Consider the following 14,770-nt stretch of genomic DNA (forward strand, 5'->3'; position numbering starts at 1 on the left):
AAAGTGTATTTTCACCTTTACAACCCATCCATGCATCTTGAGATATGGAACATAACATGCGTTGACAAGAAACCATAGAAGGATCATCAATCTCTAATCCACCAGGATCAAATGGACCACCTAGATCATAAGGGAAACTATTAACCGGCTCTAATTCCTCTTGTATGTTCTGATCATCATGCTCATGAATCTCATCACAAGTAGGAATTGCCTCTACTTGCAAAAGATTTCCTTCTTGTGTCTCCTCTTCATCATAGTCTTCAATATTTAGCATATTAGACTTTGCCATATATCCTTTGCAGTTTTGCTTGTATTTAGAAGACCATTTCTCCCCACAGTTATAGCATAGACCCTTGTATTTGTCATTGGGAAGTGCCTTGTTGCTGTTTTTATTGGGATATTGCTTAGCTGCACCTTCAGCCCTCTTGAATTCTCGTTTTGGATCATCATTATATCTAAAATTATTGCCCTATTTTGAAGCATATGTTGTAGGGTAATTTGGAACCTTGTTGAAATTATTTTGAAACTTGTTTCCAGCTCTAAATCCCTCTCTTTGTTGGTTGAACTGCTGTCCAAATCTCATAGGCTGATTTGATTGATAATCGATTCTTGTTTTGGGCTGAAATGAAGTTAAATCTCTTCTATATTTTTAGATGCACCTTTCAACATATCGAATGGCTGCATGGACATTTGTAGACTTGTGGCTGCCCAACTTCAGTTGAAAGGTTTAGATCAAGACCAAAAATATATTTGCTCAGTTTGGCTGAAAAAAAAATGCATTCCACATACATGGAAAGGTTTAAGAACTAGTTGGAATACTTCCTCATGGAAGAATCCCCTTACCCAAGATCATACCATTTCCTCATGGAACTAGCTGGAATACTCCCTCATGGAAGAATCCCCTTACCCAAGATCATACCATTTTCTTTCAAGCCTTTCCTTCTCCATTGGTGGTATAAAGACTTGAGTCATGGCTAATTTGAAGTCCTCCCAAGATTGAAAATTCTCCCCAATCTTGCTCATGTATCTCCACCACGTATGCGCATATCCCTGTAGGTGTAGGGCTACATAACAAATCTTTGCTTTATCATTGCGTGGGTAGAGATTGAAATATATTTCCAGTTTGTTGATCCATTCCTCAAGTTTGGTTGGTTAATTCATTCCTTATCTCCTTTGAAATTGGATATGCTAATCTTGTCCTTGTATTCCTTGTCTTAATGATAGTGCTGCCCATTATGATTGGTAAATCCAAAAGATTGCTGCTTATTAAAATGATCACTCATTGCTTGCTGTCCATGATTGGGAGTAAATGAATGTCACCCATTTCGATTATTTCCAAAAGATTGATGACCAAACAATGAGTTCCCATGTGATTGTTGATTATGAGTGGATATCCCATGTGGCAACCTATCATCATGATCTTCAGCATGCTAGAAACTGTCTCCATTCCTTGCTTTATCATGTGCATACTGCCCTTAATCATCTCTTACATTATGAACTTATGTTGAGAACTGAACTCTTTATAGAAGGAATGACATTCATGTACAAACTCATTATTTTCATCATGCAGGGAATAATCTTATCGTCCCTTATCTCTTGAATTAGTGAAGTTTGGTTTGCTTCTATTCCAAGAGTTGGTATGAGGCTGAACTGTTTCATTCACCTTAGAAGGTTGTTCATGTTCAAAAGTGTTGAGATGACAAGCTCAACACATGCGAACATTGATGATGGACCGCTTGGTTAGATGGGTCCACACGTCTACACTTAGTACGTCGATCGTCATTATGACTCTCACATGGCCACTGATTCATTACTTATTATATTCAGGTTGTTACACCTATTTACAACTGGCATAGTTATAGTGCCAGTCGACTAGTGTAGTTGGTTATGCATTGTTTGACTTAGTAGGCCACTTTCCTTTATGTTGTATCTTATCTATACTTTGTGTTCATCGTAAAGAGTGTGGAAGAAGAAGAAGAAACCAACAAGAAAACGTTTTGGCCTCCATCTCTCTTATTGTCTCTTGAGTGAGCTTCTCCTTGTGCGTTCTGTGTGTGTTCGGCGCAGCATCTTGAGCAAGTTCCCCCACCACACGATTCTTGACATGGTATCAAAGCCGTGCCACTGAGAGAGGCTGATTTCAAAGGCTGAAGTGAAGGAGAAGAAGCAAGGTTCGAGCAAGCAAGCCACAGGTAAGCTCTCCCATCCTTCCACTCTTTCTCTTAGATAGTGCCTGTGGAGGCACCGAAAGCAGGGTAGAGCAAAAATCTCAGATTGCAGTGAGATTTGGTGTGCACGAAGAGCACTGTGTATTCTGCAAATTGGCCCTTTAGGGCTTTCCTGCAGTTATTTTGGGCATTTGAGGTTGTTTCAGGCCCCGTTTTGGAGCCACAAGGTTGCAGACAACAGTTTCAAGGTACACTATGATTTCGGCTGTTTTGACCGAAAGTGGGTGTGCAAGTTACAGATTGCAAATCTGTAATTCTTGAGGTGTTTGCATGAAGAAAACATAAGGTTTATCTGCAAATAGGTTGCAGATTGCATGTATTGTTGAGGAGACAGTGAAAAAGGCTGTCTAGTGTATTACTGTGCACTATAGGTTGAGGGTTGCAGAAGATTTGATTGCAGTTTGGTATTAGTTGTGATAATGGCAGAGAGTAGTGGAAGCCCCATCATTGAGAAGTGCGACAAGAACAACTACTCTTCATGGAAGTTCCGTGTTATGAACTTCCTTATTGGAAAAGGCCTCTACGAGTTTGTTTCAGGTGAAGAAAAGGAGCCGGAGGTGAGTGATTCTCCAACTGTAGAAGAGAAGAAGGCACGGAAGGAATGGAATGCAAAAGACAAGAAGGTCATGTATTGGCTGTCTACTGTGATTGACAATAATATGCTGGGACATATTAGAAATGCATTAGCAAGAGTTGAATACATTGAAGAAAGGAAAGATGTCTATCAATGAGTATGCACTGAAGGTAAGGAGTATTGTAGATGCATTGGCAGCGATTGATGCAATGCCCAATGATGATGATTTGGTGTCGTCTACCTTGGGTGGACTTAACAATGAAAAGGCTTGGAAGTCTTTTGTAACTTCCGTATATGTTAGAAAGCCATTTCCAGATTTCCATGAGTTGGTCTCCCTTATGATCACTGAAGAGATCAACGTGCAGAGTGAGACATCTGAAAGAAGTGGTGAACAGGTACAAGCTTTCTACTCTAGTTCAGGAAGAGGATGTGGCAGGTTCTCTTCAAGAGGCTGTGGTACAGGACGTGGTAGTGATAACTAGGGAAACAGATTGAATCAGCAATTTGGCGATATGCAGGTTTCAGGAGGTCATGGTAACTTTATAGGCAGGGGGAGCTTTAGAGGAAGAGGTGGATGGCAGAATAGAGGTTCTAACAACTTTGGTATTGTGTGTCACTACTGTGGCAAAACAGGTCATATTGTATCCCAATGTTATGCTAAGAAAGATGATATTCGCAGTGGTAAGTTGCAGCAAGGAAACTATGCATCGTCTTCACGACAGAATGAAGACAAAAATGAACATTTATTTGTTATGCAGCATATGCTAAATGCTGTTACAGGAAAGGGAACACATGATGATGTTTGGTATGTTGATTCAGGTGCATCCAATCATATGACCAACCATGTAGAATGGTTTGGAGAGATGTAGGATTTGCAAAATGCAGGTTATGTGCAGACGGGTGATGATTCATGCCACCCAATTTCACACATTGGAAAAGTTTCCTTGTCCTTGCATGATGGTAAGACAAAGAGTCTTTTAGATGTATTACATGTGCCATCTATTATAAAGAACTTGGTGTCAGTCGGTCAAATGGTAGAGCAAGGGCTGCAAGTCACATTTAATGCAAAGGGTTGCTTTGTAGAAGACTTCAATGACAAGTGCAGGTTGGTAGCAAAGGGAAGTAGAGTTGGACGTATGTTTACTCTGGATGCTGGAATTCCTACTATGAATGCTGCTATGTACGCTAAAGGAAAATGTGTTTTTGCAGATATTGAAATTTGGCACAAACGCATTGGACATGCAAATGTACAAAGGCTAAAATTAATGCAGTCCAAAGGATTGGTTACAGGTTTGCCTACATTTAGAATTGCAAAATTTCATAAGGTATGTGAAGCATGTCAGTTTGGTAAGCAGGCAAGACAACCCTTTTCACATGATAGAGATGTAAGCAGAAATATCCTTGATTTTGTGCATACAAACATTTGGGAGCCTACACAAAATGTACCTCTTGGAGGTAGTTCATACTTTGTCACATTCATTGATGATTGTTCTAGAAAGCTGTGGGTATATTTTATGAAGGAAAAGAGTGAAGCATTTGAGCACTTTAGAACTTTCAAGGTTGCAGTTGAAAGAGAAACAGGCTTGAAAGTAAAGTGCTTGAGGTTAGATGGAGGGGGAGAGTACCTCTCGAATGAGTTCAGTGATTTTCTGAGGTCTCATGGGATAAAGAGACAGTTCACATGCAGATATATCCCACAGCAAAATGGGGTTGTAGAAAGGAAAAATAGGCATGTTGCAGAAGTTGTACGTGCCTTGATGGCTGAAAAGAATATGCCTAAGCATTTTTGGTCTGAGGCTGCTCATACTGCTGTTTATATTATGAATAGAACTCCCACAGCTACAGTTCATGGGATGACTCTTGAAGAATGCTTTACTGGCAAGAAGCCTGATGTATCACACTTGAAGGTATTTGGCTGTGTTGCATACGTTCATGTGCCAGATGAGCTATGGAAGAAGCTTGATCCAAAGGCAGAAAAATGTGTTTTTATTGGATACTCTTTATAGCAGAAAGGGTATCGCTATTATAACCCTATCACATGTAAGTTCAGAGTGAGCAGGGATGCCATCTTTGATGAAATGAGCAGTTGGTATGCATCTAGTGGTGATACATTGGATGATGATGATGATCATGACACTCATGTGCAAGCTGAAAAGCAAGGATCACGGACTCTTAGTGGACCAGAGACATCATCTGGTAGTCCTTGGCCTAGGAGACTAAGGAGTACCTCTACATCTTCAGGTGCATCTAGTAGCACTACAGGTAAAGACAAAGGAAAGAATAAAGTGTCAGATGGCATTGATGCAGTTCTTGATGGAGACTCCAGTGGCTCAGAGAGCTTGGATGATAAGCTTAGTATTCCTTCTGTTAGGACACCAGGTGTACAGAGAGCTCATAGTAATGTAAAGGCTCCATTGAGTGATCCAGTGGTACACAGATCTAGCAGGGTTAGATAGCCTATTAAAAGATTTGGTTTTGAAGGTTATGCAACTCACCATTATACTTATATGGTGAAACTAGTTGAGGATGTTGAGCCCACATGTTTTGAGGAGGCTGTTGGTCATGCTCATTGGGATGCAGTAAAATGGATGAGGAGATGGTTGCATTAGAGGCCAATAAGACTTGGGATCTAGTATCATTGTCGAAGGGCAAGAAAGCTATTGGATGTAAGTGGGTTTATAAGATTAAGCACAATGCAAATGGTTTTATTAGTAGGTACAAAGCTAGGCTGGTTGCAAAGGCTATGCCCAGACATATGGCATAGATTATGAAGAAACCTTCAGTCCACTTGCTAGGATGGCAACTGTCAGTTGTGTGATTGCTTTGGTAGCAGCCAAAGGTTGGAGGTTACAGCAAATGGATGTGAAGAATGCCTTTGCGCATGGTGATTTGCAGGAAGAAGTGTATATGGATCAACCAGCAGGTTATGAAGATTTAGAGCATCCCACGTATGTGTGCAGGTTGAAGAAGGCTCTCTATGGGCTCAAGCAAGCACCTAGAGCATGGTCTGACAAGATCAGAGAATATCTTGTCAATATTGGCTTTTATGTTTGTGATGCTGATCACTCACTTTATGTGAGAAAGGGCAGGTTTGGTCATCATAGTCATCTATGTGGATGACTTGATTATTACAGGTGATAGTGATAGTGGGATTGCTGAAGTCAAGGATTTTTTGAAGAAGAAGTTTGAGATGAAGGATTTAGGTGAGCTAAGGTACTTCCTTGGCATTGAGGTCATCAGATGTGATGATGGTATATGGCTGTCTCAAAGACAATATTGCTTGGATATGTTGTCCAAGTATGGTATGACAGTATGCAAACCACTTTCAATCCCGTTGGAGTAGAATGTAAAGTTGAGTGCTAATGTTGGGGATGAGATAGAAGACCCTACTATGTTCAGGAGGATAGTGGGGAGTTTGATCTACATGACCATTACAAGGCCAGACTTGAGCTACGCTGCTAGTCTTGTGAGTCAGTTTATACAAGTACTTAGAAAGCCACATTTGGATGCAGTCAGATGCATATTGAGATATGTGAAGTCCACATTATATTATGGACTTTTCTATGAGGCAGGTATAAATATACAGGTGTTTGGATACACAGATGCAGATTGGGTTGGTAGTATGTCTGATAGAAGATCTACCAGTGGATACGTGTTCTCTCTTGGTAGTGTAGTAGTTGCTTGGAGTAGCAAAAATCAGTCTACAATTGCTTTGTCGAGTACAGAGGCTGAGTATAGAGGTGTTGTTGTTGCAGCATGTGAGGTAGTATGGCTACAAAAGTTAATGGTTGATTTGGATGTGTAGGTGGAAGGTCCAGTTGTCATTTATTGTGACAACATGAGCACTATACAGTTGGCTAGGAACCCTGTGTTCCATGCCAGGACAAAACATATTGAGGTACACTACCACTTTGTGAGAGAGAAGGTACTAGCAGGTGAGATTGACTTGGTGTATGTCAGCACATAGGATTAGATAGCTGACATCTTCACGAAGGCATTGGGTACATAGAAGCTTCAAAAGTTTTGAAGCTTACTTGGAGTTGCAGAGATGTAGTTGAGCTTGAGGGGGAGTGTTGAGATGACAAGCTCAACACATGCGGACATTGATGATGGACTGCCTTGTTAGATGGGTCCACATGTCTACACTTAGCACGTTGGTGGTCATTATGACTCTCACATGGCCACTGACTCATTACTTATTATATTCAAGTTGTTACACCTGTTTACAACTCGCATAGTTATAGCACCAGTCGACTAGTATAGTTGGTTATGCATTATTTGACTTAGTAGGCCACTTTCCTTTATGTTGTATCTTATCTATACTTTGTGTACATCGTAAAGAGTGTGGAAGAAGAAGAAGAAACCAACAAGAAAACGTTTTCGTCTCCATCTCTCTCCTTATCTCTTGAGTGAGCTTCTCCTTGTGCATTCTGTGTGTGTTCGGCGCAGCATCTTGAGCAAGTCCCCCCACCACACGATTCTTGACAAAAAGTGGATGGTATATGAAGGTGGGCTACTGTGAACCTCACATTGTCATGAGTAATAGGTAATCTTCAACATGGGAAGGTGGATTGCTTTGCAATTTGTTAACCAAGTTGCTGAATATTGTAACTTCAAATTTGGCATCCAACCTATGGTTTTGCTGCTCCATATGTGTAATCATCTTGCCAAATTTGTCATCCATTGAATGGGTAAGTTGGATTAGACCTTCATTAAAATGACTAATATGCTTTAATAGCTACTGGAAATCATTGGAGTCATGAGTAACATTTACTTCAGTTCTAGGATCATTGTCATGACGAACCCTTGGACATTGGATCTCTTCCTTAGTTGTACTATTGCCCATAAATTCCTATCCCTTATTTGTGGCCCTTATGGTAGGATTTGCTTCAACATTGCAATCTTCTAAGCCCTCATTAATGTACTCCAATACGTGCTCCTTCTTCTTATTCCTTGCTATCATGGAAACTGTAGTAACTCAGGATTTCCTGGTAAAGAATGGCCAATAACTAGAGCTATACTCCTCCAATCTAAGTGCTTGATAGCTCCACTTGTCACACTAAATGACCATAACTTTTGAACCGTTGGTCAAAATGAAATGCTCTATAGCTAGGATCAAATGCATAGAGTATAAGAACCAAATTTTCAAAATAAAATTTTCTACTCCTGTAATTGATTCTTTATGACTGTCCAGGATGAGACAACAACCTGTAACCACCTGTAAACTCACTGTTTGGACTATGTTTCAACCCATTTGGTAATAGATCATTAAGAATCCCTTGTGGGCACTGAAGTACAACCTGTAGGCTCAGCCACAAACCTATGATCACCTTCAATGTACCTATAGACATGTATCTCTGTTTAAAAATGTCATCTACTGCCCTGTTTTGCTCTGTTTGGAACCAAAAGTTTTCAAGTCTTTGTCCACTTTTTCCCAAGTGGTCTTCTATGGTCCACCACCTATGGTGAGGGATAAAATGGCGGACAAGCACTTAAATGGACTCTAAGAATTTGCAAGGTGTGCAAAGTTCCTTCCGGGCCAAGTTGTGCACCCCTATGGAGTCATAAATAGCAAGGGAGGGTCACCTCACTATCATCTTGCTATCTCATTCGGCTTCGACCTTTTTCCTCGGTCGGAATATACACGGCAAAGCTAGTGTTCTAAAAACCAAGGCATGATATGCATGGTTGAATCAAGATTTTGATATTCCCATGATATGCAGGAATTGGAAGGTAAGATGTATGTAAATGAGGATGAGAAAGGTTTACCTATAGTAATCAGTGATTCACTGATTTACTATGCTCACCTTTTACAAATTTCTTGGGTATTCTCAATAGATTCAATCAGCAAAAGACCCAAAAGTTAGAGGTTAAGCAATTCATTAGCAAAATTGAAAGGAAATTGTATGGTAAATGCTATGGACTGATCAATCAATGCAAAGAGTAAAGATAAACCTCAATTTCAACGGGTTGATTTCAATGGGCTGATTCATCAATCAATTCATGCTTGGGATTCAAGGTTCAATGCCTCAATACTTGAGGATTATGGTTCATTCAATCAATGTTGCAATTGAAACTCAATGCAAGAGTACTCTACTTAACCTCTCCTTCACTAGTAGGAAATGCAACAACAATTGAATGAGGGATTGGAGAGATTAAAGAAGAGTAATAGAAGTACTCTTTCAATGATTGAAGAAAAAGATGTTGCTTGAGTCAAACTTCAGCAATATAGGTTGATAGACCGTCTTCTTGAATCCAACAAATGATCAAGAGAAGAATAGACTCCATAATCCTACACATTAGCTCCAAATATGATCCAAGAATGATGTCTAGATCAAGTCTTCAGCTCCAATGAGTAGTATAGATGAAAATCCCTTGAATTTGAAGCTTCTTTGATGGAGATTTCAAAGAAATTCTTCAATCCGTGTCATATTTGTAGTTCAAGAGAAGATTGGCCTTCAATCTTGAATGCTTTGCTTGAATTCTTCAAGATCTTGAATACTTGAAGTAGAAGAGAGGTCCCTGGAGTGATTTAGAGAAAAAGCCCCATGAAATGGAAGAGAATAATCCAAGAATTTGATGCCTAAAGCTTGGTGCTCTATTTTGACTCCATAGGCAACTATCCTTGAAGCTTCGAGTCCAAGAATGGTTCAATGTCTATTGTAGATGCTTGCTTTCCACTTCTTGAAGCTAAAAGAGACCAAGATTGACTCGAAAATTCAAGAAATTGTTGAGATCTTCATGTTGTCCACTTTCAGCCATAGCTAGGGTTGTGAAGGAAGCTTTAGGGCTGAATAAGAGTGAAAGATTAAGTTTCAAAAGGCAAGCACTTCATGTCACGGATGCCATTAATCATTCAAATGAGGGAGAAGCTTCAATGATGAAGGAGATTGCTGATTTTTCCTAGGAGAAATAGGGCTGAAAAATGGCGCAAACTGTGCTAGCCTCTTCCTACTCCATGTGATCATTATTTTAATGTAGCAATAGAGTAGTCTACAAGTTGCTTGAGACATCAAGAATCTTCTCCAGTGGGTGGCTTGAAGAGAAATGATCATGGCAGAGAGAAATAGGAAGAAATCTATGTGGCAGTTTTTAGCAAGAAGCTTGGAAAGAGGAAAGAGAAGCTTGCTCCAAAAAGTAACCAAGTTTTGACTCTTATAATCCCTATTTAGACTCCAGTTAGGGTCAAAAACCTTCAAAATGGGCCTCCATTTGATCATAACTTGCTATTTTGTCCAAGAACCTCCATCTTCCTCAAGATATCCTTCAAGAAACCTCCAAAATTAATCCTGACTTGTTGTAGAGAACCGTGACTAGTCACGATTTGAACTGTACCAAACCTTGTGACCAAATCTTGGTATTCCAGTTACTTGCTACCTATCCCTATGACTAAATTCTCCATGAAAGTGACTCTTCCCATGGATCAAAGTCTATGCTTTGATACCAATGTAATGAAATTTGCATCTTCAATGGAAATTATAAGAAATTACACAAGGACTAATAAGAAATGCTAAACAACAAGAAATGTTGAGAATCATAGCTTGCCATTTCTTTATTCAAGATGTCTTACAACCAAGAATTACAAGAGATGTTGAAGCCATGGTAGCTTGAGAATAAATTGATGATAGTTTTTGCAAGGAACTCACCCCCCTTACAATGGTGGGGAAGGAATTACCTTCAAGCTCTAAGAAGTGGAGATGTGAAAATGATTAACAAAGATGATTTACATTGGTACCCTCTTGCCTTTTATACTCCAGTTTAAAATAGGCTAATTACCTAACTAAGGTAGCATGAAAAATTACTTTATTACACAACCTTAGGTAGATCTAATGGATGGAGAGCTTAAAGCTCGTTGAACTATTTATTTTTGATGAATTTGAATAGAATACCATTCTGTGTATTAATGGCCAACTATATCACCAAAATCATTACGTATATGGAGAACTAACTGAAATTGTCTCGGTTGAGAGTATTGTTATTCTCGAGAGTAACCCTCATCATAACTACTACAGAGAAGGATATCTAGACCTTTCCACTAAATACCAAAATGTGGATGTACATGCTGCAACTCCGACTGATAAGATTTGTTGAGCCACCCCGACACCCACGGATAAGCTGAAAGCTAGAAACAAGTTCAAGCTCTAATTAAAACTCTATTTTTAATGTACAAACCTTGATTATTCTCAAGAAGTTTGAATAATACATACTTCATTTCCAAGAGTGACGAGATCACATTAAGCAAGTTAACATCTTTCTTAAATATTATTATTGGAGAAAATTTTGATCATGAAAATTGTTTAAATCCCCAAGATCTTACTTTGAAGCTCAATAGCATAGAAGCTCAGGAGAAGAAAATTCTTCTCAAGCATTATAAGGCGCCAATATTTGATGGTAAGGGGAATAATACTCCAATCGAGGCGAAAACATGGATAGAATCTATGGAAGATTATTTCATTACTGCAGGAATGATACCGTCAAATCAAGCAATGATCGCAAAACTAAAATTGACAGGGGATGCCGGTCTTTGGTGGCAACAGTTGTGCAAGGACCAAGGAGTGTCTGAAACCACTATCACTTGCTTGGGACAAGTTTAAGGATGCTATACGTGGGAGATACCTTCCACCCACATATTGGGCCCAAAAGATGAATGAATTTTTCAATTTGAAGCAGTTAAGCCTAAGCCTAGAAGCTTACTACTGTAAATTCATAATGCTTCTAAATATGCACTATTGATGGATATTTCACAACAAGTATCCAAATTTTGCAATGGTCTAAATCTGCCCTTGAATACATGTCTTGAGTCAATGATGCAACCATTAGATTTACCAGATGCATTGATTTGAGCAGCCCCAATAGTTCAAGAGATGGAGCAAAAGCCAAGAAATGCTAAAATTCAAAATTAAAACCATTAGAACAAGGTAACTCCCAAGGCTTTGCAAAAAGAGCCCAAGGGCAGTATCAGACAGACATGGCAAAGAGAGCCAAGTCAAATGTGGTGGGAAACTTTGTATCCACAAGAAAAGACAATGATGCTCCAAGGTGCTTTTATTGTAAGGAACACATGACACTTCAAGAGACAATGCCTGAAGCTTGGCTGAAACAATCACCAAGGGCAATTTTGAGGGTAGAACCAAGCTACCAGGGGCAAAGTTGCTTGAGTAACCTTGAATGAGATTATTGATGATAGAGATCCTACGATGGAAACTAATATGGAGAGAGCAAGAGAACATGCCACTCTCAACAAAAAGGGTCCAAATTGCCAATTCTCAGTGATCTAGACACTGACAAATTATCAAGGTAAACCTTTCTAAATTTTAATTAACTGTGGGAGTACCCATTCTTTCATATCACCAAGATGTGCGAAAAAGCTAGGCATAAACACTAATCCTGTACCTAGATATCTTGTGGAGCTAGCAAATGGTAAAGAAGTTCTTTCAACACAATAGACTACCAAGGTAAAATTTAGTCTATGTGGCAATCCTTTCAAAATGGGCTTCGGATTATGAACCTTAGGGCTTATGAATGTTTGCTAGGTATGGATTGACTAATTCCAAAAAATGCCCATATCCATTGCGGAAAGGGTCAAATTACATTTCAAAACTTAGAAGGAGAATAAGTAACCACTCAAGGAGAAGCAGGAAAACCTAAGGTTCAGATGGCTAAAGCTTCACGAATAGTGAAAGGACTGAAGAAATGATTACCCATCTATCTAATTAAGCTCAACAAGGTCAAGCAAGATGGTGAAGCCAAGGATGCATATGTTTTTCCAGAAGACTTGATAGAGATTCCACTAACAAGAGAGGTAGATCATGAGATCCAACTCATTCTAGGCACTGCTCCTATAGCCAAGCAACCTTATCGGATGTCAATTCATGAAGCCATTGAGCTAAATGAATAATTCAAACAGTTATTAGAACAAGGATACATCAGACCACGTAGTTCACAATGGGGAGCCCCGGTACTATTTTAGAAAAAGAAAGATGAGACACTCCACCTTTGTATCGATTATCATGGGTTGAACTAGGTGACAGTGAAAAATAAACATCCAATCCCAAGGATAGATGAGTTGCTTGATCGACTCTAGGGAAGCAAAGATCTTTACAAAGATTGACCTTAGATTAGGCTACTATTAAATAATAATCAAGGAGGAAGACATCCCCAAAATTTCCTTTAATACAAGGTATGGTCATTATGAATTTATTGTGATGTCATTTGGATGAACAAATGCTCTTGCCACCTTCAACAAATTGCTGCAAGATATTTTCAGACCCGATCTTGATGATTTTGTCCTTGTCTTCTTCAATGATATCCTAACATATTCCAAGAATGAAGAAGACCATAAACCATGATTGCGAATAGTTCTTAAAACAATGAGAACTCACAAGTTTTATGCTAAAAAGAAGAAATGTTATTTCTTCAAGAAGCAGGTTGAATATCTAGGGTTCATAGTGTCAGTAGATGGCATTTCAATGGACCTAGCCAAGGACAAAGGCATACAAGCTTGGCCACCTCCAACAATGGTCAAAGAAGTGCAAAGCTTTCTAGGACTAATGGGTTGGTATAGAGTCTTCATCAAGACTATGCCTCAATTTCGTTGCACCTCTCGCTAACCTACTTAAGAAGCAGATCACCATTATATGAACATCTATCAAGTAATCCAGCTTTGAAAAGCTTAAGCATAGTTTGGTACGGACTCTATTTTAAGGCTAGCTAACCTAAGCAAGAAGTTTGAAGTCATAACTGATGCAAGGAAATTAAAGATCCATGAAAGGAACTATGCTATGCATGATCTAGAATTACTTGCTATAATTCACGCCCTTAAGCTAGGGAGACATTATCTACTCGGTAAAAAGTTTTCCTTAGTCACCGATCATATAAAATCCTGAAGTGAATTTTCACTTAATCATACCTCAACATGAGGCAAGGTCAATGGATCGGGATTTTGCAAGAATTTGATTTTGAAATCAAGTATAGAGTAGGCAAAGAGAATGTGGTTGCGGATGCCTTAAGCTATAAATCATTTCTCAATACTCTAATCCTAGAGGAACCCTCTAGGGCAGGAATTCTTGCCACAATGATATCAATGCCCAGTAATCCTATCATAGAAATGGCCAAAGAAGAAGCAGTGAAGGATCTAGGCTATTAGAGAATGCTAAGAGAGATCCCCATTAAGGATACAAATCCAAAACTCAAGTCTAAGTATTAGGATTTTTCCATGAATGAGACACTTGTCTATTTCAAGACAAGGCTATGTATTCCTGCAAGTCAAGAGCTCAATAAGAAAATACTCTGGAAGCTTATGATTCTCCTTTTTTGGGTCATCCTGAATATGGTGAGACTCTTAATGCAGTCAAAAAAAGCTTCTATTGGGAGTGACTCAAGGGTGGCATACTTAAGTATGTTATCGAATGCCTAAACTACTAATAATGAGTTAAAGTTGTGAATTAAGTTGAATGTATCAAGTTGCCATACCCCTAGTACAAGGAGGATGTAACTCAATTATGGTATTCATTAATATGTTGATGATAAAGGTTACACATCTTATTCCTATAAAAACTAATTACAAGGCTTCTGATATCGCCACAATTTTCATCAAGGAAATTTTTAGATTACGTGGATTACCCCAGAGAATCATTAGTGATTGTGATTCTCTCTTCACATCAAACTTTTGGAAGAGTTTGTTTGAAGCTCTAAGAATCTAGCTCAGGTTCAATATTGCTTACCATCCCCAAATTGATGGTTAGATAGAGTAGATTAATCAAGTTATTGAGGATATACTTAGAGCTTATTGCAATAGAGAATCTAAGCGGTGGATCCAATACCTACCCTTGGTTGAACTTGCCTACAATGCATCATATCATCAAAGTAGTCAAATGAACCCTTTCCAAACATTGTACGGGCAAGGTTGTCTTATGCCATTAAGTTTTTCTTATCCGATGCTACAGGTAGAAGCATCTAAGAAAATGTT

This window comes from Lygodium microphyllum, chromosome 12 (genome assembly GCF_053477565.2).
Source record: "Lygodium microphyllum isolate KBCC chromosome 12, Lygodium_microphyllum_v1.1.10, whole genome shotgun sequence".
Taxonomy (NCBI): domain Eukaryota; kingdom Viridiplantae; phylum Streptophyta; class Polypodiopsida; order Schizaeales; family Lygodiaceae; genus Lygodium; species Lygodium microphyllum.